Genomic DNA, 9,135 nt, shown 5'->3' on the forward strand with positions numbered 1-9,135 from the left:
CCCCCCTCTTCCCCTCTCCCCCTCCATTTTTTGCTTTTAAGATAATATATATATTTTTTCTTATTTCATCCCTCTCTCCTTCGAAAGAAATAAAAGATTTTATTTTTGGGATGAGTGGGTAGTGAGGTGTGAGGCTAGGGCTATTGGATAAAGGATGGTGTGGGGTGATAAGAAAAAATAAATTTAAAAAAAGAAAGAAATATTTTTATTTTCTTAAATTGCTAAATTCTTAACATTTAATTATTTAAATGTTCTTCAAATATTTTTTTGTTACATATGTCTATGTGTGCACGCCAACAAAAAAATTTCATATATATGCATATGTGGCATAAAAGTGTGTTTTAAATTCATCTAATCAAGTAGATGAGTATTTTTAAGACTGTCAGTAGTTGAAGACCTAAAGTAATAATTCAGGTCAATTTTAGGGGTGTTTTCAATACTTATCTCAAATAATTATGTTAAGATATGAAGTGAAACTTGATTCTAATAAGGCACATTAGCAATACTTTTTTTATTATTAAGAAAGTTTTTGAATCTGGAAGTAAAAGTAGGCAACCAAGAAGCTTGAAAGTAGTTAAAGAAAATTGTACCTTATCGTCGACACCCAATTTGACCCTCCACAATCTAGATTAATCATCAAGTTTCTTAAATTGCAAACACTTTGAAATAACTGATTTTATAAAATTCACCATGGTTTTCCAGCTATTTTAAAATAGTTTTGTCACTTTTTATGATTTTTAAATAATGTGTATGATTTTATATAATTATGTATATTATCAATTACAACATTTTATGAATATTCAAAAATCGTCTAAAAAACATTTTGTTTCACTCAAATATTTTCTTAAATTAGTATTCATAGATTTATTTTTGAATTAATTACTTCATAATTATTTTATTTCGTTTAGATTAAGAAGCTTGTTAATCAATGTTCTTTATATCCTAGCCTAATTTCGTAAATTTGGTTACGTTCTTAATGAGAATTGACCATAATTGAAACTGATCTGACCATGTCTTTATTTGAAATCAACCTCTTTTATTGTAAACCTTGAATATACAACACATCCTCTTAAGGTCCATAATAAGAACCCTACAAAAGAATGTCACGTGTCAATAAAATAACAACTCTTTTGTTTATGTCGGTCATCGCTAGACCCCATAAAGAATGCCACATCATCAATTTTTTATTATTGTTTGGCCGAATGACCTGAGATACCCTTGTACTTGGCTCCGTTTGTCAATTGAACCCTACTACTCATCATTTTACCAACCAAACCCTTAAACTCATCAAAACTCAATATTTTAAATCCATCTGACCATTGACCGAGCTTATGTGACATTAATACTGATGAGTTGGAAATATGTGTGATTACACACGCTTAAAAGCGAGTTAAAATAATATTTTAATTTTAAAAAAAAATCAACTTAACAAAACTAAAAAATATGATCCATCTTCTTCGACCCTCCTTCACCCACCCACAACTTTCTTCTTCTCCACCAGCCCTATCTCCTCTAACCCTCACCACAACCCAGCCCATCCTCTTTTCTCCAGCCCAAAATTCACTGTTCTCTGCCTCTTCTCTTTTCATAAAAACCAGTAGCCTCAACTTCTTCTAAAATTTTTGTTTTTAAGGTTTATATTTTGTTTCGTTTATATTAAGAAGCTTGTTAATCAATCTTCTTTAAATCCTAGCCTAATTTAGTAAATTTGATTACGCTCTTAATGAGAATTGACCATAATTGAAATTGATCTGACCATGTCTTAATTTGAAATCTTACCTCTTTTACTGTAAACCTTGAATATACATCACATCCTCTTAAGGTCCATAATAAGAATCCTACAAAAGAATGTCACGTGTCAATAAAATAACAACTCTTTTGTTTATGTCTATCATCGCTAGACCCCATAAAGAACGCCACATCATCAATTTTTTTATTATTGTTTTACAGAATGACCTGAGAGAACCTTGTACTTTGCTCCGTTGGTCAGTTGAACCCTACTACTCATCACTTTACCAAGCAAACCCTTAAATTCATCAAAACTCAATATTCTAAATCTATCTGACGATTGACCGAGCTTATGTGAAATTAATACTGGTGAGTTGGAAATATGCGCAATTACACACGCTTGAAAGCAAGTTAAAACAATATTTTACTTTTAAAAAAATCAATTTAACAAAACTAATCAATAGGCGAAATGGTCTGGTAGACCCTTGTACTTGTATGTGTTTTTGTTGTAAACCCTTTTACTTAACGATTTACCAAGTAAACCCTTAAACTCAATCAAACGAGTATTTTCAAACCCCTCTCGTCGTGTGTGTAATTCACTCGCCTTGAATAGATGACATGTCATATCCATGTCACATAAATTAATTACATGTCATAATTATCTTTATTATTTATTTTTAAAAATTATGAAACAAAGTTTTATTAAATAAAACATAAAATAATAAATTTTAAATTTATTAAATTTTGGGACTCCACACCTCTTTAACATTGTACATCTAAATTCACTGGCGAAGTCGTCGCCGCCACCACTTTTCTTGCCAGCAAGACCTGCAGGTCTCCATCTCCATTGCCAACCTCTTTATTTTCCTTTCCTCTTTCTCCAACCTCCACAAAATTAGTAACCGGCGACCCCTGCGAGCCACCATGGGCCGTCTCTCTTCTTCGTTCTCTCCGCCGTACCAATAAACCCCCTCGCCGCCTCCCGATCTAGTGAAAAATGATCAGTGTCGCCTCTTTCTTAATCCACTTTGAATTAGTAGACTCCGACGAGGCGAAGAGCATCACCATAAAATCGTCGCTTTCTCCCTTCAGTAATGACAAACAACTTGTATGTGATGACAATGAGGTGTCAATATCCTGCTAAAGTTGATAAGAAGTGTATAGAAGAAGGAAAAAATGGATGGGGGCAAGAACAGGGATGGCGGCTGGAGTTGAAGGAAGAGGATGACTTTTTCTAAAGTTCATTTTTTTTAAAAATTTATTATTTTAGTTTTTAATTTTTTCAATTGAATATTTTACTTTAAAATATTTTTTAAATTTAAAATGTAGTTCATTCGCCTTCCCACACGTGTAGCCACTCTCTAATGCCAACTCAACCATTTTAATGTCATATAAGCCTGGTCAATGGTGAGAGGGGTTTGATATATGGTATTTTATTGAGTTTAAGGGTTTAGTTGATAAATTGTTAAGTAGAAGGATTCACAATACAAACTCATACAAGTACAAGTGTCCACCAGACCATTCCGTCCTAAAAAATATGATCCTTCTTCTTCGACCCTCCTTCATCCACCCTCAACTTTCTTCTTCTCCACCAGCCCTCTCTCCTCTAACCCTCACAACAACCCAGCCCATCCTTATTTCTCCAACCCAAAATTCACTCTTCTCTGCCTTTTCTTTTTTTCATACAAACCAGTAGCCTCAACTTCTTCTAAAATTTTCGTTTTTAAGGTTTATATTTTATTTCGTTTATATTAAGAAGCTTGTTAATCAGTTTTCTTTAAATCCTAGCCTAATTTAGTAAATTTGGTTACGTTCTTGATGAGAATTGACCATAATTGAAACTGATCTGATCATGTCTTAATTTGAAATCTAACCTCTTTTATTGTAAACCTTGAATATACATCACATCCTCTTAAGGTCCACAATAAGAACCCTACAAAAGAATGTCACGTGTCAATAAAATAACAACTCTTTTATTTATGTCTATCATCGCTAGACCCCATAAAGAACGCCACATCATCAATTTTTTTATTATTGTTTGACAGAATGACCTGAGACACAATTGTAGTTGGCTCCGTTTGTCAATTGAACTCTACTACTCGTAACTTTACCAACCAAACCCTTAAACTCATCAAAACTCAATATTTTAAATCCATCTGACTATTGACCGAGCTTATGTGACATTAATACTGGTGAGTTGAAAATATGTGATTACACGCGCTTGAAAGCGAGTTAAAACAATATTTTACCTTTAAAAAATCAATTTAACAAAACTAAAAAAATATGATCCATCTTCTTCGACCATCCTTCACCCACCAACAACTTTCTTCTTCTCCACCAACCCTCTCTCCTCTAACCCTCACCAAAACCCAACCCATCCTTCTTTCTCCAGCCCAAAATTCACTATTCTCTGCCTCTTCTTTTTTCATACAAACCAGTAGCCTCAACTTCTTCTAAAAGTTTTCGTTTTTAAGGTTTGTATTTTATTTCGTTTATATTGAAAAGCTTGTTAATCAATCTTATTTGAATCCTAGCCTAATTTAGTAAATTTGGTTACGTTCTTAATGAGAATTGACCATAATTGATATTGATTTGACCATGTCTTAATTTGAAATCTAACCTCTTTTATTTTTAAACTTGAATATACATCACATCCTCTGAAGGTCCATAATAAGAACCCTACAAAAGAATGTCACGTGTCAATAAAATAACAACTCTTTTATTTATGTCGGTCATCGCTAGACCCCATAAAGAACGCCACATCATTAATTTTTTTTATTGTTTGGCAGAATGACCCGAGAGACCCTTGTACTTGGCTCTGTTTATCAGTTGAACCCTACTACTCATCACTTTACCAACCAAACCTTTAAACTCATCAAAGCTCAATATTTTAAATCCGTCTGACATTGACCGAGCTTATGTGACATTAATACTGGTGAGTTGGAAATATGTGTGATTACACGCGCTTGAAAGCGAGTTAAAATATTATTTTACTTTTAAAAAAATCAATTTAACAAAACTAAAAATATGATCCATCTTCTTCGACCCTCCTTCACCCACCGACAACTTTCTTCTTCTCCACCAACCCTCTCTCCTCTAACCCTCACCACAACCCAGCCCATCCTTCTTTCTCCAGCCCAAAATTCACTCTTCTCTGCCTCTTCTTTTTTCATACAAACCAGTAGCCTCAACTTTTTCTAACATTTTCGTTTTTAGGTATGAAATATTTTAGTATCATTATTTTATTAGATGGTTTCAACTAGGAGATGTGGATAATGTGAATGATTATAGTGACTATTGAAGATTTTAAAACTCCATTGATAAGCTTTAAAAATCTAAAAATATAATACATGAGTCTTCTGAATTGTAAAATTAATTAAAAATTATGACTGGGGTTCATGGAGTTTGTATTGGTAAACTTGTAGTTGAATATACAAGTTAATTCGAGAAGAATTTGATCTAAAGGCTATAAATTTAGTGCTCTATTGTGACCAAATATGAAGAAGATGATCATTTGAAAAGTTTAAGAAATCAAAAATTAGATATATCTGATTTTTTATTTTTTAGCAGTAAATTTCGTACGTGGCACTAAAAATAGGTGGAATTCCACGTGTAATTATGTCGATTACACACACTAACCGGAGGAGAAAAGGGCTTAAAATGTTGTGTTCTGATGGATTTAAAGGTCTAGTTGACAAAGTAATGAGTATGAGGGTTCAATTGACAAATAAAGTTAAGTACATGGGTCTCTTAGATCATTCCACCTTATTATTTGATATTTTAGTTTTCATCCCAAATGACTCTTTTCTCTTCTTCGCCACCATTCTCTCATTCTCTCTTTAATAACATTACTTAGTAGCACTACAATAAGGCGATGAATATGGGTCTTAAATCTCTAAATAGTGAATTTCTTAATTTCCCTCTCAATTTTACTTCTTCTTCCATAAAAGAAATCAAGTTTTTTTTGTGGGTCTGCAACAAGACAATGGTGAATATGACGGTGGCGAGAATGATGAGGAGAGACACTGTTATGTTTTGTGAATCCATTTTCGTGTGCCACTGCTCGTATTCATGTATTTTTTTTTCATTTTTTTCTGACTTAGGGTTGGGGGTTTAGGTTATTGATTGAATAATTTATATGTAATCTCGAAATCAACTAGCAGGAATGAGAAATGTGGTTTATCATTCATGATGGTTAGCTCTCTCTTCTTACTACTTAATTAGAATTAGTAATGAAACATACAATAATTTTGCTTTGCTTCAAACCCTTCTTCTTGTATATTGATGAATCTGTGTTCAAGAGAGACAATTTTTATTTTCAAACTTTTCTCTTTTGGTACCTTGTCTACAAGCTGCTGGCAATTTCATAAAAACCTAATTTGACTATGCAACACCAACACTTTAATAACAACTTATTTTATCGTCAATTGAAATCTTAAATTTTCATGCTCTTCACATAGAGAAAGATATTTAAATGACATGATCAGTTATCCAAATATAGAATCTATACATATCATTCTCATGTTCAATGTATTTTTATGTAGTTCGTTCCATGTTGATTTGACACTAAAATCTTTATGTCTTAAATATAGAAAGAAAATGGTGTTAATGGAAAGTTTTTGGAGGAGATGTTCTGTTTCTTTGAAGTTTTGATCTATTCTCACTGTTTCATTATTTCATTTGAGTTTAGTTTGTTCAAAATAGGATGAATAATCTATACACTATTTATGTTTATCTTTAAGTGCGTTCAGTATGACAAGTATTATGGTTTGACATTAACTGGTCATAATAACATTTTTTGATTTTAAATTTGTCTCCTAAGAAATTTTATTTTTACTGGTGTATAATTCATGATCTTCGTTTACTTCTCTCTTTAAATATCCTTTTTTTGTTCTGAATCAATCCATTTTGGTCAAGCACTTGATTTTCCCCTTTGAATTTTTAAAAATTGAATAAGTAAGTATTGTTCACTGCATCAATGATTCCATCATAATGTCATAATTATCCATTTCATTTGAAAGTTGAGCAAAAATTTATGTTTGGTTCAATCGTGAAAGTATATGACCTAATTACCCCCTCCTTGGTGTCTTCACTGTTAAGGAGGGATTTGGACAATAAAAAAATATAGAATTCTTCATCGAGAAATAGGGGTCTTGGATATCTAAAAGAGCATTTCAAGTTTAAGAATTTTTTAGAGGAAAACATCCTCTTCTTTTGTTGTTTCTGAGTTGTTGGTTTATCGGCGTTCACCGGATCTCATTTTCTGGTGGTGAGAAGTCTTCATCAGGACTCATCGTCTAGTTGTGAGAAGTCTTCACTAGGGCTCATCTTCTGGTGGTGAGAAGTCTTCAACCTCGTTATTTAGATTTGCGGAACAAAAAATGTAAATCCCTTCGTCTTCATTATTATTAGCATTTAGTACAACACAACATTCCTTCCATCCAGCTTGTTCATCATTGAGCATTATCAATTCCTATAATGGTTGTCTACTAGTCATGACATCCAAGCCCTACCAAAGAAGAAAAAAATACAAGTTGGATATGCCTGATTTCTAGTCATATCAAACTACTTGTCTTATGCAATTTGTGTTGATCCATTTATTAAATAAAACTTAGAGACATGCCAGCTATCTATATTGTTTTTCTGCTTAGTCGAAACACGAAAAGGAGCCACTAAATTATTAGCTTCTCAATTAGTCTAACATATAAAATGGTGAGCTAACAATTTACTTAGATGCACGTCTTGAAATATTTTATGAGCAAGTTACAATGCTATGCTCGATCACTAAAAAAAAATTATCTTCTCATATATTATCAAATGAATGAGTCAACAAATCATGTTACAATGCTATGTTTGACTATAGTATATCGTACTTCTTAAATACTGCTCTCTCTAGACTAGTGTTAAATCAATAGTTTATATTTTGAGTTAATTAATTTATAATTAAGTTAATTATTTTATATTTTATTTTATTAAAATTAAGAATTTTATTAATTAATCTGTCATATTTAATATTTAGATGAACTCACCAACTAAATTAAATTTAATTCAATTGGCCAAGTTTGCAATGTATATGGCCATTTTGTAAATTGAATTCCTAACCTCCATTTTTTTTTTAGCCCAAATCAGTTCTAATCTCAGCCCAATTCCGAATTTCAATTAAGCAGAAATCGAGCGATACAACAATATATATACAGCAGAACTCATCAGCATAGGCACTCCTCTCCTTCCCAAAAAAATCGAAATCAGCAAATGCAGTGCGTGTAGGTGGAGGCATCGTCCTTCGTTCAATTATATCTGTTACAAATTTTGAAAGCGCTTACACAACAAAATAGCGACGTACTCTATTGGCCATAAATACTCTGAAGATGTTGTGGGTGCACAATTAATCTCCAAATTAGCCTATAAATGAAGATGAGATGTAAAATTTGGTTCAAAGGAGGAGATTTTCAGGTGTGTGAAGTAATTCCCTCATCAAAAATAAAACAAAAAAACCTACATGTAAGGTCTAAGATTCTTTTGAGAAAAGCATGCATGTTTGACCCAAAACAAACAATATCGCACTATATAAGCAAATCTTAGGGCTACTTTGGCCCAACAACACATTCATATGTTTGTTTGAAATGAATAAACACATTTACTTACTAGCTTGTTTATGAAATATTGTGATCAACTAGTCCATGACAAAATAATAAGGTAGACAACAATGGGTGAATGGTCTCATATACATAAATAAATCTAACTTAACAACAAATGATTATTTTCACTATTCATCCCAACAAAGAAACACATTACTCATTATTGAACGAGAGTACTTGTTGTCAACAACACATGAAGAAAAAACAATCAATAGGAGTAAAGGTTTTTAACGTGTCCTTCCTACAAATTCAACTTCTCTTAGCTGGAAATGCATGTCAGCAGAGACTTCAATATGAACTATAGTCCATACATACAGTTGTATCTGCAAATATCAACTTTTATCAAACAAATCTGTTACAATCTGATAAAAGCACTGTAGCAAACGGAGGACGAGTGTAAGATGAACTAGAATACATGATTAGGTAGAGATGTTTATAGCAAGCTAATCTAGGTCTTCACATAGATGACAGATTTTGAGGAAGATCTTAGACATACGAAGTACTAATTTGCAAGGAGAGAGTTTGCGTAATATGAAATACCCAAGGAACAAATGGCAATTAGTAGACATAGATATATACCAACATACCTTACAAAGATAGGGATAAGGTCTGTGTACACCCACTCTCCCGCAGACCCCAGTTGTGATATTACATTGAGTATGTTGTTCATGCAAAGAAGATTTATTGCTTTAAAATCACATCATATCCTGAAGATCTATTGCCCATGTAATTTGTTATCAGAACATTCTGTCTCCCCCCCCCCCCCCCC

At 32.6% G+C, this 9,135-nt stretch overlaps 1 protein-coding gene across 2 annotated transcripts in view; it reads right to left on the minus strand.

Moving 5' to 3' along the window:
- Positions 1–8,435: 8,435 nt before the first annotated feature.
- LOC107005645 (squamosa promoter-binding-like protein 6) overlaps positions 8,436–9,135 on the minus strand; it is a 4,428-nt gene continuing 3,728 nt past the window's right edge. Inside the window, exon 4 of one of the 2 annotated variants that reach the window (XM_015204288.2) lies at positions 8,436–8,702. The gene's annotated coding sequence lies outside the window, so the exon portion shown is untranslated. The remainder of the gene's footprint in view (positions 8,703–9,135) is intronic. The other variant, XM_015204286.2, reaches the window with a different exon arrangement.

Source organism: Solanum pennellii, chromosome 12 (assembly GCF_001406875.1).
Source record: "Solanum pennellii chromosome 12, SPENNV200".
NCBI lineage: Eukaryota > Viridiplantae > Streptophyta > Magnoliopsida > Solanales > Solanaceae > Solanum > Solanum pennellii.